The 16,883-nt window shown below is 44.6% G+C and overlaps 1 protein-coding gene across 7 annotated transcripts in view; it reads right to left on the reverse strand.

The window, feature by feature from the left end:
• The window catches only part of PDE1C (phosphodiesterase 1C), a 2,232,090-nt gene that overhangs the window by 766,386 nt on the left and 1,448,821 nt on the right, over window positions 1–16,883 (reverse strand). The window lies entirely within an intron of this gene.

Here is a 16,883-nt window from a genome sequence, read left to right on the forward strand (position 1 = left end):
TCACCACATCCCTTACCACACACAATACAAACCCCAAAACACATGCACCTGCTGTTTAAGGGAACGTTCAGTGTAGTGCACTTAAAGTGCAATTTCAACTTCTTCCTACACTTTTATTTGAAAACGAAACCATTCCGGAACAGTTTCTCTTTAAAATAAAATTATAGGAACAGTGAAGCTTAATTAAAAAAAGTAGAGGAACACCGCTCCCAACCGCTCCCACTCACTTCGACTACTGTGTATACCTCTGTAAAGCACTCTGTTATGCATCTGTGTTGTTGTATACCTCTGTAAAGCACTCCGTTGCTTCTCAAGGTTAGGTCCGAGCTCAATAAATATAATAATGAATAATAATTGCAGACGTCTCATTGGCCTCGGCCCTGGACCCTCTGCATGCTAAAACCGTGATGAACAACCACGTTTTGCGTAGTGGGAACTAAGAACCGGACCAAACACCACAGGCAGGTTCACATTGACACCCACAAAAGGAAAGGACTTGTTCTGTAAACACTGCACAGGGTAATCCAATAGTCACCCATTAAAATCCCAAATGACACAGGGAGCGCTTTTTCCTCAGCCAGATCAGATTCTGCGACCACCCTTCGTTTGTACAGGCCCAGGTCAAGTCCAGCCTGCTCAGTGCTTCTCGTCCCAGCTCACAGGAAATACGTCTCGAATCTCTCACTTAGAAGTAACAAAAACATGATGGAGCTTTCTTCTTTTGCACGTCCTAGGGAGCTCATTCTCAATTAAAATGTAGATTGACTGCAGGGGACAGCTCACCTTTGCATTTATGTGCAAGCAGGTACCCTGCCAGACAACTGTCATCATTTGCACTGCCAAGTGCAAAAGAGAAGTGCAAAAAGCAGGCGGTTTCAATAGGAAATCATTGGTTTTATGCCAGCATGGAAATCTCATGCCAGCATAAAAGCAATTTGTTTTAAAGGGGTGGGCAAATGGGAGGCGGAAACGTAACTCTCGTTCAGTCCGCACCCTCTACCTTCAACACAATGAAAATCCCCTGCAATGTGAATGGAGGCGTTCAGACAGGTGTAAGACCATTATGCCTGTCTTTAGTGGCTCCATTTACGCTACGGGGACTTGGAAAATAAGCTCCTATGTCGCTATGCAACAGGGAACATGAACAAATAAACATGCACCTTCTTGTATTGCGGCAATTTGAAGAATGTGATCTACCACCCTTCTTGGATACCACAGTGTAGTTTAGTTTTAATTAAGTTTTTTTATCACTATTTTGCCTGACACTTTCAATCTGGGGATTTTAATCAAACTGCATTTATCTTTTCCCTGGATCCATTTCTAATTCCATATCTTAGATAAGGAAAGTACATGCGAATTGGTTATCATCCATATTCATGTTGCACCTCACAAAAGATATTGATTTATTTCCAAAGATAAGAATTTGCATTGTTAGAGTCCTGGACTTATCGCGGGTATTCCCTTAACGCTAGCCACCACAGCTCAATTAATTCACTATCCTGAAGTCATATTGAGCTTGCAGGACTCAAAGCCTCGCAGGGCCATAATCTCTTGCAGAGCAAATGCAAGTCAATAGGTGCGTCAATTGGTAGACCGGCTTCCAAGTAGAGCATGTGCGATGCTTGCAACATTCATGATAGAGTGTATATTTGAATAATTGCCTTAACAGACCTGTCTTGGGATATGAAGGGATATGGTAAGGTTGAATCTTCTAATCGCATCAAGCCCCAAAAGCAATTAGTGGAAAAGAAGAAAACAATGTGGTGCAATACATCATATGGTTCCATGTGATAGTGTCCCCTCAAAAAGTCTCCAGGTAGGTGACTTTTGTTCAGGACCCCTAAAACAATTTCCCCCAATATTCTGGGAGGAGTGTAATTTTATATTATAAACTCCAAACCTAGAATATTTGGAGAAAGTGTTTGATTTTACTGAGGGTGCATTTTTTGGGAAATGTTGCCCCTGGCAGCCATTTCCCAGGAACAATTACACACAGCGTACCCAGCACGTACATATTCACTTTGTAACGTATTAGTATCTTATTTAATTTCAACACAACAATAGTAGTGGGATGTGTTGGCCAATGGCTGGTATTGTCCACTAATGAAATTCAACAACTTTGTTTAATTACATAATTCTATTATATATATATGTATATATATATATATATATATATATATATATATATATAGAGAGAGAGAGAGAGAGAGAAAGAGAGAGAGAGAGAGAGAGAGAGAGAGAGAGAGAGAGAGATTCCTCTGTTCATTGCATTTTCATAGTATTTACAATTCCTTAATGATGGAGAGCTGAACAAATATTCAACGTATTTGTGACACATTTTGTTCAATTCATACGTAATAATGACATGTTCAAATTTCTGAAACAAAGATCTACATGAAATGAAAAAAATCACATAACTCAAAAACAAAACGTTAACATATAACATGACCAAATAACAAATAGTGCAAAATAGTTCAATTTCCCTTCCAACATGTAGGTATGGTGACAACATAGAAAAAGCTTTAGCTCCAACTGCACCTATCCTTGAGGTGAAGCCCTAGTTGCGACCTGTGTTCGCCACATCACATTTTAGTCTCACAATATGGTCCATTTTTTTTAGAGCCATCTATGGGGAGGCTACTATATGATTGCTGATCTACAATTCTTGCTGTATTAGTTGCACTAAGAAGACGGACTCCCTATTATCATGTTGAGAAACTCCTTTTTGTGTGTCTGTCAGAATATTTCATTTTGAGTGTCTATTACGGTTGTCTACAGTTGACTGAGTCTCTGTTACAGATGTCAACGTCTCCATTTCACAGACAACTTTCCCACTGGACACCCTTCGTACAACTTGCAAAATAACGGAGAAAGTCCACAGCGTGCTAGATCAATTTATGTAAAACTTCACACATTGACAATACGTGGAAAGTTGTACTGCATGCATGCAAGGGCGCAGTATATTGCAGTCTGCTCCTCTAAAACAATTCTTGGAACCATATATTTGTGAAGCTTTATGACGAATTTATATACCCGCCACCTTGGGAACAAACGACAGAAATATATTCTTTTAACAAGCAAAGCTTGCACAATATTTTAAAGCACTACTGCATTATGTTCCTTTTTTTCCCAAGATGTCACAGGAATAACCAAAAGTGTCCAGGATATTAACAAAGACAGAACTATTTAAAAGGTATTGCCGTCAAAAAAGATTTATATTTTGGAATAACAATTCTGAAAAGCAATTTTCATTTTAGTTTTTTTTTTAAACTTTGCTAAATTGAAAGAAGAAATGCATAAACAATTTTTGCACTATATTGTTTAATGTATTCAAGTACAGCTTGAAATTAAAAGCAATGCCTTCTTCTCCATCATTACATTATTTTCTTTCAACATCTCTATGCTACCTATCCCACACTCCTCTAAAATCTCTAATTGTATTGTTTCAAATGTTGTTGTATATGCCATTAAGGAATGAACTCAATGTATGTGAAGTTTTGCTGATGACAGTTGTTTATGATAGATTGTGTTTCAGGCTTGTGAGGAATTTGACCATCCGCATGGTGGGCGTGCGCCCGCCTGGGCTTTTTGACATTTTTAATTAAATAGAATGATGGTAGACCAACCTCAGGAAAATGTGTGGGGCTAATCCACACACATTTCCCTATGCCCACACCATGACAAATGCATAAACCTGCCTACTTTGGGTGGGTGGACACAACCTACAGTCACGCTCCGCCCTGTCATATTTAGTTGGAATGTGACAGCCAGGAGTACACTATGTAATCTCAAAGAAGTGTGAGGACCAAGCTTCTCCCTGCCATGGTCAGCCTGATTAACCAACAAAGGTCCATGGATCCGCCCTGCTCTTTTGTTGGGCCCTGCAGCTTGTGGCAGCGATTAACATACCATTTAGATGGTACTTCAAACAGGCCCACATGGAGCCTGGCTGAGGAGGTTAACAATGGAGACAGTAAAGCTAACAACAGTTGATATGTAACTGTGTCAACCTGAAGCCAGCTCCCGTTCTCAGTATCAATGACAGTGAGCTGTCATGTTTAGGACTATGGCCCTCATTACGACCCTGGCGGTAAGGGGTTTACGCCAGCGTTAGCTGCGCCGACCCCTTACCGCCAACTACGAGTTCCCAAAGCGCCATGGTCACTTTTCCGCCCGCTTTTTGCGGGCGTAAAAATCCATGGCGCTATGGGAACTTGGTGTTAATTACGCCACCGTAATGTACGGTGGCGTATTTAACGCCTTCCCCACTCCCATTGAGCCCTATGGGGCCGAAATGGGAATGGGGAAGGGTAAATGGGTCAATGGGGACTTACCGCCCCGCCAACCTCGGAATGGGGCGGTAAGTCCGCCATCCGCCATGGCGTAAACGGACTTTACGCCATGGCGGAAAAGTCCGCCGATGGCGGAAAAAATCCGCCAGGGTCGTAATGAGGGCCTATGTGTTTACAGTAGGCCACCCCAGTAGGGGGACCCCGATCATAAGGTACAATAATGTGGTTTGCAGGAGCCAGAGAGTCTGGTCTTGCTGCACCTTCAAGGGACACCTACAGCTTTAATTAGGAACCACAGAGAGATCCATTAACCAGAGAGACTCTTTGATCAACAACAGACACAAATATGGATGGGACATAGTATCACATGTTTTCATACCTTTACCTTTTTCCTGCTGCAAAGCAATCTGGTTATGGCCTCAGGAATACAGGAGCTTGTTAGTAGGGGGCCCAGGATTGGTTCATTAAGGTAGGCTTAGCCTCCACCAACCACTGTGGCCCACTTGGCTTTAAAAGAGGACCGAGACCCTCTTTTGGCAGATCATATTCAGACTTTGCAAGAAGCAGCAAGAAGAACTCACCCTCGGACCCTGGCAGAAGGTACAGTCTGCCTTGCATCTTCTGCCAGTGAAGGAAGGCCAGGATATCTAAAGAGGGAAGCAGAATCTCTCCCCAAAACATCTACCAGGGAACAGAGGGAGATACAGAACACAGATGGTTCTCCAAACCCGGTGCCCTGCCAGCACACAGCGTGCCCTATTAGGCTCTTCAGCAAGCTTCCTGGATAGGAAGTGCCTGAAAGTCTCTGAACCTATAACCAAGGACAAGGCAGCTGCCTGCAACACATTTGAGAGATTTGGCCCATCCGCCTTAAAGGACGACCAAGCCCATTGAAGAAACTGGGAGAAGTGCCACAATGAGTACCTAACGACATCTACCTAAAAGGCTCCAGATTGTCAGTATAGTGAGGGGTGTGCAGCAGAAGACAGATTTGCTAGTGCTGACCCTGGTCAGGGGTGTCTCGGAGAGAAGAGTTTCTCGCAGCACAAGTGCTGTTAAATTCCAGTACATGCACAGAGGGGTTGGATAGGTTGAAAGCACAGTGGAGGTATTAGCCAAAAGGCTGGAGTCTATTGGGGTGGGACAAGCACAGAAGGAGAGAATATTCTATTTTGGGTTTTCCACATATGGTGAACGTTCAAAGAAGTCTAAGGGCACTGAATGTACCCGCCAGTCAAAGGCGAGGAAAGCAAATGAATGGGGCACTATTGAGGATTGGTACCAGCGGGGGAAAACAAAAGCCATTATCACACTGAAAGGCTGCAGAATTGCCACCACCTACCAACTAAAATTCGGTCCACGGAGCAACTTGTGTTCCTTTCTCATTTCCAGTTTGTTTCGTGTCACCCACACTCAAGAACCATGATGGTTTACTGACCTATCCTCCAGGCTCTTGAGACCGGGGAATAGAACACCTTGATTCCCAGCAAGGTGGTTGCACTGTGGGCCCTCTAGCTTATACGGTTCCTGAGGTCTGCCTAGACCCTTCACTGCATCCACACATTTCAGTAATACCCTCCTGTATTCCTTGTTTTGCCTTCCTCACCCACAAACAGGAACAGTGTCTAGGTGGTACAGCGTTTATTGGAATCCAACCTTCAGTGCCCAATGTTTGAAAGACTTGAATCGCTTTCTGTACAAATATGACCCCAAATATGAAAGAAACAGGAAGGCACAAACTATCGGAAGGCACCAGCAGTAGATGTTTTGTGCTATGTTTTACCCATGTTTTATCCTTTGTTGCCATTTATTTATTTATTTATTTATTTATTTATTTATTTATTTATGTATTTGGCAATTTATATAGCACAGCAAGCCCGAGGGCATCTAGGCTTTTTTCTTGACAGACAACAAACATAGCGAGTTGCAATGGTTACATAGTTGCAAGAGTGATCTAATGCTTAATGCAGTACAATACAATACTTGGTGATCATGACTAGTCATATTATTCTAGCACAGTGATTATGACAAGTCAAGTTACAAGTTACAGGTTACTACTGTGAAAAGGCACCTTCTAGTCATTGATGCAGTACCATGCAATAATAAAGGTCTATACAATAGTTGCAATGTTGCTGCAGCTCTTTTAGCAACCCCACCATCTTGATGTTCACACTTCACTCATTACAATCTACACCCTCCTTAGCTGAGGAGCATACTGGCAAACACAAGTTGGCGATCAGCCAACCTGTCCCTTTGCCTTCTTAGGCGCTATGCCCGCAGGGGAAATGAAAAAGGTATCGCTGAAAAGGGATGTGCCAGCCTGCCCTCCCGCATTACCTTCCCCCATTGGGGTATCTCGTGTACATGCTCATTTTATCTCCCTTACTCCAGTCCTGTGGGCATGATCCTGAAAACACCCCAAAACCTGTGGTCCCACCTTATCAGCAAAATGCCAGCCAACCGCCTTTTTTCCAGCTGACTTGGGATTTGACTCCTTTCCTAGGGTCCCTTTCATGCCACCTTTGCCTCTGACCTGTGGCATCATAGCAAAGGGGATGTCTCCTGACCCTCAAGCAATCGTGATGACACGTCCATGTTGGATTTGTGCATTTCCCCCTACTTACAGTGAGCATGCCTGAAGTGGGGTACACAGTAAGGTTATGCCACTTTCCAGGTGGTGGGAGTCAACTGGCTTTACAGACACCATGCACTGTGGCAACAATTCCACATCCAGTGTGCCCCGGAAATTGGCATATGCCCCCACCAGCGACCTGATCGTCATCTGCCAGGAAAATGACCCCCAGATCTGATTTGACTGTACACAGCCATGGTCAACTATATGGCGCCTATCACAATATAGCTCCTGAAGCACCAGCGTTACTGCGATTAAGTCGCCAATCATCCCTGATCCCTGAGTGGCGTCCTAGCATCTCTCCGTGAAGCTGTTTCAATCGTTAGGGAGATTCCAGGACAACATTCTGTTTTTATAGAGGACGCTAGCAAATGGGTGCAAGTTAACTCTGTAGTGGACATGCGTGTGAACATTCGGCCGTAGCAGGTTCCTGTTCCTTCTCTGGCATTTTCCCTGTGTCTCCATTCTCATCAGATGTGGCAGAAGGTGGCACCATCACAAATGCTGACTCCACGCTGTCTGTGTGCGCATGTGCGAAACCTACCAATCTATCTCAATCCTCATCATCCCCTCCTGTGCTTGCCCCCACGCCCATCCATTTGCCTGCATCTTTCCACTTTTACATTCCAAATGGTTCCATCGATGCATTTTCCGTTCAAGGAGAATTCATCGAGTTTTGCCGCAAATCTATGTGGGGGGTGGATTAGAGTAATAGAAAAGTTAGCAGGGGGTTCGAGGTCCCACAGAGGTCTCCACCGCATACATTTGCGGCAAAATGTCCTAAAAGAAAAAAATGGATGAATTTTCCTGCCATGAAAAGAACTCGATGGAATCACATAGTGCTCTTTTCTCCTTATTTCTTCTCTTTGCACTTTTGCTTGTTCTTTAAACCAATGAAATGCTGCCCTCCATGTCCACTCATATGTTCCTGCCTGCTGATTGTTCTTCCTCAGTGGTCCCCCGATGTGCTAGCTTGCTTGCTGGACTCACGATGGGCGCTCTAGCATCTCTTGCTCCTGTACCCTGATGTGCTAGCTTGCTCGATTGATTCACACTGTGCGCTCTAGCAGCTCTTGCTCCTGTCCCCTGATGTACTAGCTTGCTCGCTTGATTCACACTGTGCGCTCTAGCAGCTCTTGCTCCTGTCCCCTGATGTTCTAGCTTGCTCTCTTGACTCAGACTGTGCCCTCTAGCATCTCTTGCTCCTGTCCCCTGATGTGCTAGCTTGCTCGCTTGACTCACACTGTGCCCTCTAGCATCTCTTGCTCCTGTTCCCTGATATGCTAGCTTGCTCGCTTGATTCGCACTGTGCGCTTTAGCAGCTCTTGCTCCTATCCCTGCACATCATTTGTTGCAGAACTGCCAGGTGTCTACTCCAATCCCCCCATTCATCGCCTTCTACAGTCACTTCCCTCCTTTCTCTGTGACTTGGACACTCCTTGCTACCTGTAATCTGGGACCCATCCAGCCAGTTCCACAAGGACTCAAACGACCTCCCTCTTTGGTGCATCCCCCTTACTTCACGCTATTGAACGCTTGCGGCTAAGCTGTCTCGCCACCTCTCCCTCTAGCATGCTTCATTCTTACACCCAAAGATAATCCCTGCGTCAATGCCCTCTCAGCCCCCCTCTCAGATTGATATCCCTTCCAAGAAGAGTCCCCACGCTCTGGGATGTTGCTAGGTGTGGAAAAGATCCGGGTCTATGCTAATTTTGGGACTGTCGGGACATGGGGTAGCTAGCCTTTTTGGTTGTAACCCCTGAGCTTCTATCCGGGAATACAACCAAAAGACCTGGGGCTATAGCTCCCTCAGCCCCCCCACCCTCCTAGCAACGTAATGTCTCCTATCCTCTACTCAAGCTGCCAGTCTTCTTTTTGGGCTTGCTTCATCTTTGGGTAGAGATGCTCCAAGTCTGCCCTTGTTTGGTTTTCAATAGAGGATCATTGGAAGCTTTGCCCTCTGGTATATCTGTGCCTGAAGGTTTGCTTCATTCCTGCCCAATGCATATTGTCCTGCGTTCCCTGTCCTGCCCCCTCTTTGAACTGGTCTCTTACTGCATTGCTGACCGCACTAGCCCTGGACGCCGCCCCCAAAATATCCTTATGTTGCTCCATCGCTTTCTCTGGAAACTGTCTCTGTCAGAACCTGGGCTCTTTCTCCTGCCCGCTCTTGAGCCCGCCCTCACTAACTGCTTCATTACGAGATTGGTGGTAATTCCGAAGTAAATATACGGAATTACTACCAAAACCGGTTACCATTAAAAGCAGTCCGTCCCACGGGCTTACCATTGGTGGTAGGGAATGTAAATGCCCCATTTCTATAGTCCGTAGGACTCCATGGGGATTTTGGTGGATTTACCATGTGCGTGGTGGAAAAGTGGAGGATTTACCTTCAGCTGTTTCCTGGAGGTGAATCCTCCAATTTTCCTTCAAATTCGGAATTTGGTGGTGCGGTAAAAGAAAGTGCTGGTAACGGAATTACTGCCACCTTTTACCGCACGGCCAAGCTCGTAATGGGCCTCTGGTGTTGTTAGACCCCATTGCTCCCTTTGTTTGGAGGGGACCGTGCCCTAAGCTTGACTCCACCTTGGTGCTTCTACGCTGTCCCTTCTTCCAGGCCCTGACTTGTTTCACTTACATTGCCACATGCACGCTCGGAGGGGGTACTCAGGTAGAGCAGCAGACATGGTGTGGCTTGTTGTGTGCATTATTTATTTATTTTGTTTAATTAATTTTGTATTCAAGTGTAGCCTTTGTTTGGCTCAGACGTGGGTCCCGTGCCTGCTGGGCCTAGAGACCCAAGCTACTCCTCACTGATGAGCCCCAACAAGGGCGAAACATGTTTGGGGATGCTTGTGGTCTCGTGCAGAAGGGATGTGGCCTAGCAGTTTGGGCTGGACTGCCCCTTTTGGGGTGGGGCCAATCCTGATTTGCATATGGTCTTTCCCCTTCTGTAATGGCTTGGCAGGCGAAGAACGGTGGTCTGGAGGGTTGCCCAGAGCATTGCCAGTGGTTAAGATTCATTCTAAACCTTCCAGCCATCACCTCTTTGTTTTTGCTTTGTCACCCCGAGTGGGACGGGTATGCCCAGACGTGGGTCCCGTGCCTGCTGGGCCTAGAGACCCAAGCTACTCCTCACTGATGAGCCCCAACAAGGGCGAAACATGTTTGGGGATGCTTGTGGTCTCGTGCAGAAGGGATGTGGCCTAGCAGTTTGGGCTGGACTGCCCCTTTTGGGGTGGGGCCAATCCTGATTTGCATATGGTCTTTCCCCTTCTGTAATGGCTTGACAGGCGAAGAACGGTGGTCTGGAGGGTTGCCCAGAGCATTGCCAGTGGTTAAGATTCATTCTAAACCTTCCAGCCATCACCTCTTTGTTTTTGCTAAGGCAGCCCGTGCCTGTACACATTAAGATGGAGGGCACTGGTGAAATACTGCCTTGGTCTGGGAATATCAGCCATTTTAGAACCCCACATGGGTCTCTCAAGGCTTCCACAGACTGACGCCGGCTTGAGTTCCAGAATGTATTTTGCGTTCCAAGCATCGGCCGCATGTTACACAGCAACTGCAACAGGGCACGATGCATGCAAATGTAACATATGCTCCTGGAACCAGTGGTAACCCCACGGGGCTCCCTGTTGGCTCCATCCTGTGAATTATAACTTCAGAGTGGCGGTGTATGTGCATGGTGTTATATGCAATAGGACATGCTTGCAGAATGAAAGCCAATCAATGCTGTGCTGTGCTGTGGGATCACGAACACTTTACACTTGCCATGTCTGCCTCCTTTGAATATTGTAAGCCAGCTTGCCGTATGTCATTCTTCGCCATCTGGTTGAGTATAAATAAATGGTTTGTTCAATGTTGCTGGTTAATCATATCATTTGCATCGCATTATCATCGGGCGCCCTCCCTAGCGATCTCGCATCTAAAGAGTGGGGAAGGAGCATAGGCCTCAGAAAGAACTCAGCACCATAGGTTTACTCCTGCTCTGAACTCAGCACCATAGGTTTACTCCTGCTGTGAACTCAGCACCATAGGTTTACTCCTGCTGTGAACTCAGCACCATAGGTTTACTCCTGCTGTGAACTCAGCACCATAGGTTTACTCCTGCTGTGAACTCAGCACCATTGGTTTACTCCTGCTGTGAACTCAGCACCATAGGTTTACTCCTGCTGTGAACTCAGCATCATAGGTTTACTCCTGCTGTGAACTCAGCACCATAGGTTTACTCCTGTTGTGAACTCAGCACCATAGGTTTACTCCTGCTGTGAACTCAGCACCATAGGTTTACTCCTGTTATGAACTCAGCACCATAGGTTTACTCCTGTTATGAACTCACACCATAGGTTTACTCCTGCTGTGAACTCAGCACCATAGGTTTACTCCTGCTGTGAACACAGCACCATAGGTTTACTCCTGCTGTGAACTCAGCACCATAGGTTTACTCCTGCTGTGAACTCAGCACCATAGGTTTACTCCTGCTATGAACTCAGCACCATAGGTTTACTCCTGCTATTGCTGATATGCTGGAGGAAACAGGTCACACACTGTTCTTACAAGCGTAAGCAATCATTAATAGCCACCCGCTGAGAATGCCCATTGTTTGCTTAAGAAGATACATTCATATTTAATATGTTTAAAAAATATATATATTACAGCCAATGTGACTTTTAATATAAAAAAAAAACATTAATACATTAATTACCTCCACAATTAATTACAATTTGTACAATTTTAAAACTCCAATACATATTATCACGTAGATAAATCATCACAGTTATTAAATCTCGGGCGCTAATGTGTAATTGTTGTAATTGTAAACTTTTTGTCATTCACACATGTTGTTATTAGTGACCAATATTTCAATACTATCAAATAAATATTATAATACATTTCTATTTTTATGTAAACGTTTTACTATCAATACCCAAACTTTTGTCAGTTGATATATAAACGTAATATAATTTCCATCCATCAAAATGTCCCAGAGTTTATCAGGAGTTATGTATGTAGCCCCGTCCATTCCCACAGCTCGCAATGCATATTTTTGTTCCTTCTCAAAACCAGGACAAGCGCTGAAAAGATGTTTAGCAGACTCGCTCTTCAAAGTGTTACATTGTGTTTGATTGCACTTATCCCTAGGCAACACCATTGGCGGGACCATTATTTTTAGTATTATTACCAAGTTAAATGTAAGCCTTTGGTATTCTACATGAATGAAAGAGTTAGTAAAATCATAGATGTATTGGCCAGGAGGGTGGGAACACCGCATGTGATTAAGACTGGTTGCTTTGCTGGCTAGATCAAGACATATTTGCTCTTCATCCAAATCTGTTAAATAGGATTTGATCATGTGTTTGTAGTGTACTCTTGTAAGGCAAGACGCTTTACCACACATCTTCGTATCCCAGTTAACTCCATGTTTCCAAATGCGGGTGCAAGCTACTTGTTTTGAACATCCCAATAATTATTTTCAATTCACCCTGCAACTCAGTAAGTCACATCTTGTCACTCACGGTGGAGAGTTTTCAGAAATACAAAGCACATTGTAAACGGTCAGCTAGTATAATTGTTGCTATTTTAAACTCATGATTTAAGTATTCTACAGGCTGCTGTGTATGGGCACCCTCAACAAAGATTTCAGAAACTCGCTCTCAAGTTTCCTCAATTCCAACTCACATTTCTATCCCCAGATTGAGCTTCCATATATTAATTTAGGCACAATCTTCATTTATAAACTTTGATGACTCTCGCCAGTGTGGTTCCGGCGTGTCTTGCAGCAACAATCGGTAGTGCCCCCACCTGCTGGGCAAGCTCTAGTTGAAGAATTTCTACCTGACTTTTGCACTTCCATTGTCTATCAATCTGTAAACCTAACCATTGGTAATTCTCAACCTGCTCTATTTGGTTCTATGTATCTTCATCGAGGACATTTTGTTAAATGCAAATCTATCGATTTCTTTTTCTTCCCCTTCAACCCCCCACCTTAATTATTAGCCGTACCCACCCCCGCATACATTTGTTGACAAATTTGTCCCCCAAAAAATCGACGGATTTAGCTTCGGCCACATCTCCTGCGATTAAACCTCCCTACCCCTTTCTATTTTATTCCCCATTAAACACCAACTAAAGTTAAACTTTCCATTCTTTTTACCTCATTTAAACAACATCGTTCAATATAGTAATGTCAAAGAGGCACACAGAGACACATCGTGTGTCCTAAAATGCACCATTGCACCCTTCTATCCCAGCAGGGACGTATGTCCTTTACCAAAAAGGGAATGGGGCCAAGCAAATGAAGATGCATGTAAACATCACAAAAGCAAGAGATGCGTCTACACATCACTGGGCTGCAATGTAGACACGAATTATACAAATGGGAACGTGCACCCCCTAAACAAGAATTATTTCCATAAATGAAAAACTGTATTAGGCACCAGCTAAAGCCTGGATTGCACTATCCAGGGAAACACTATGCACAGAGAACTGGGGGATCCCCATTGGTATTGCCTGCATCCTTGTAGTGAACACTACAGAAAAGTCAATAGGCAAGTAAAACATGTCTTCAATCATCATTGTTGCATGTTTCGTCCTTTGCTCCTTCAGCATCATGATGCCTTCAGAGTCAAAAACAGTGCCCAATGCATTTCGGACATTCTGTCCTTCATCAGGGCAATCTGCGACACCAAGTGGAGGTTACTTCCTAATAACCCACCCTTGCCTCCAGGATCTGTGTGTGTACCAGTTTCATGTTAAAGCATAGGCAGTTCTCCAAGGTAGCTTGTGTGCCAATAGATGGAGAAAAGGCATAAATGAAAGACAATGTCCGCGATGTGGGTACTGTGTAGATTTGACACATCCCGGCGAGTGGACTCCAGACGCTGCCACACCGAGCCACTACCATTTGACGGTTTCTCAGGCTGCGTCTGCCAACTTTCAGCTTTCAGTCCCAATTTATTTTTAAGATCAGGCACAAACCAAATGGGTTCAAGGGTACTTTGGGGACCAGCCACAGACCAAAACACGGCGTACATCAACTTTTCCAAATCTGACAAGCGTATCTCAGCCGAGACGTACACAGACGGCGATCTCCACTTAAATGCATACAGAGTATCCCCAGATGCGCATGATAACCAAGCAACACAGGCCGGCTAGCTTGGAAACCGCAGGAATCCCTATATGTAGGACCTCAATCTAAGCTGCGCATGTTCTAGACCTGCCCCGGAGTCTCGGCTGCTTTTGATTTTTACAATCTGCGAATTGCTGCCAGATACAGCAAGGGATTTCTAAAGACCCATTTAGAAGACAAAAACAGACAAGAAGTAGGGGGGTGCACTACTCTGTTGGCGAGGTGCGGAGAGAGATTGGTCCCCACTGCCGACTTCTCTAAAACGAAGGCACTTTTTCTGGTGGAAGGCATGATTAAGTCTGCAAGAGGAATGAAGAAGGAGCGGGCACAACTCGGTCTTTGAATTTTGCAAATTCGCCCTGTGCAAGCTGAGACATCTGTTGCCAAATGCTTTGCTGGCTGTAACTGTAGACATGTGAAGATAGCAGCAGGGTCTGCAGCGGGCCAATAAGGTACCAGCTGATGAAGCTTGCACCCGAGCTGTATAGCCAGACCATGCCCCTCCGGGGAGACCATTTAGCCCATAAGAAAACAAGTTCCATTGCACACCCAGATGATAAATGCAGTAAATATGTTGAAAAAAAAATGAGCAAGGTCAAGAAAACGTTGGGTGCAGGGGAGGTAAAACAGTTCTGACACCAAAGGCTGGACAGTCAGAAGATAAATAGATGGGTGCCCTACAGACTTGGACATCCCTGTGCCCTGTACACCTTATTTCTTTTTACGAGCCAGTCAAACAGATTTCTGAATATACTGTTTTCACATTCAAATAACAGTTTTTCCAAATGTATCAAGAACAAATTCAAAAGACGACTTGATGATGAGCCACGTCTTCTTTTATGTAGAGAAGTAGGACCAACGCGTTTCGGGATAGCAATGCCTTCATCAGCAGCAGGTTCCTAAATTCTGTCACGATAATATAACACTAAATAAATACTCTAGACAATGAAATATGAATCAGTTTACCCAATGCAAGAAGCTTTTAGTACAGAGAAGTATCTGTAAACAATGTAATAAGAAGAATCAATACAATGCTTCTGAATAAAGTGAATTCAAGATACTGTTGCTAGATATAGGAGTTAGACTTTATCACCTTAAATGGTGTGCTAGAAGAAGGTATCGATATGTGAGAATATTGACTAAAAATGCCAGAAGAGAAAACAAACTACTAGCATAGCAAACCCTTCATCAAGAATGCAAACCACCGAAAAGCCAGTGTCAAATGAGAGGGATTCAAAACAACCTCCATATGTATGTACCTTAAAAGTTAAGTGCAGAATCCCAGCTAGTGATGCAGCAGGTATATACCAGTCTTCCACAGCTAGAATAGAAGATATATATTTAAGTGGGGTTCAGCGTCTTCCTCCTTTTAATACGAATTTCGTCACTACAGGTACATTTTGTTTGGTATGAGTATACCGTGGATATTTGGATATGTATGTTAATGTTTAGTTTCTTGTTTTAAAACTAGGCAATATATATCTCCTATTTGCACCCGGGGAAGGGCGCTCAGCCAATCAGGTGGCAGGAACAGGGGGCGAGAATACACAATCCCCGCCCACTGTTCCAGCCACCCGAGGCCTTTCTGCGGGTGGCGCTTTTTTTCCCTTTTTTCTAACCTGGGTAGGCAACAGGGAGTATCTCCCTGTTGCTTCCCCACGTTAGAAAAACCCAATTCCCCTTCCGGCCACCCCAATTTACCTCCGGGACCAGAGCCTTGTGCTTTGGTCCCCAATGCTCCTCCCGGACTAGGTCCCTTTTCAGATGACAGCGGTCATTTTGGGACATGTTATCCAGGTCCCTTTTTCATTTCAATGGCAGTGGGCATTTTTGTTAGCATTTTTATTTCTACGACAGGGGATGGGCTAGAGTAGAGCTGATCTCCCGTCAGATGAAAAAAAAAAAAAACTATCCACCCTGGTAAATCCCAGGGTGTGAATAGCTCTCATGCCCCAGCTGGGTGGCATACATGGGCTTTAACGGACCGCAGCTCGAGCTCAGGGCTACCAAAGCTTGGCCTGGCAGGCTATTAAAGCCCAGCTCTGGAATACTGGTATTCACTTGCTGTATGCACCTGCCCTCACATCCAGCAGATGAATTTGGAAAAGACTGCTCTCCGAAATGAAACAAAGAAGGATTAGGAGACCCCTTCCTTATACAGATGCAAGGTCACAGGGCATTTGATATAAGCAAGCATGCTTTAAGGGGTCCCATCCCTCTCAAGGTGAAACGTGACATTTGCCTTCTTGCATCATACCAAAAGTGCTCTCTTCTGCAATAGAGCAGACAAAAATAAAAGAGAAGCCCACACACAATTATGATGGATAAACCATTCCTACAGTCATTTCTGCTCTGTCTGACCATTTTAACTCTGTCCACTTCCCAAGCCTGTACCTTCAAATGTCTTGTGAGGCTGGCCCTTTTGTTCTGGGTATGCCTCTTTGAAGAATTATTCCCAGAAGTCAACCTGTTGAGATTTTTCTGGGCTGGAGAGAGGTGTCACCTAACCTCCCAAAGGATCAAAGAAAGACAGCTTTCCTGCATATTGTCCTTCTGGCTTAGGCAAGGACATGCATTTTGATAGTCTGGCTACAAATCCACATAGCTTTTCCATAGTCGGTGTGAGCTCACAGGGTTAACAGCAGTATGATACAAATATCATGTGGCGTTAATAATTTTGTGTGCTACTGAACACATTTAGTCTGCCTAATTAGCATGGTTTTGGATCAGAGGTTCAGATTTAAATGCAACCTCTGTCTGCAGTGAATTATGTGTCACATTGGCTGTCAAACAGGGCACCTTTGGCCCGTGAAGCTGCTCTATGCCA

The sequence above is a fragment of the Ambystoma mexicanum genome, chromosome 5p, assembly GCF_040938575.1.
Source record: "Ambystoma mexicanum isolate Mex_15411 chromosome 5p, UKY_AmexF1_1, whole genome shotgun sequence".
Classification (NCBI taxonomy): Eukaryota; Metazoa; Chordata; class Amphibia; order Caudata; family Ambystomatidae; genus Ambystoma; species Ambystoma mexicanum.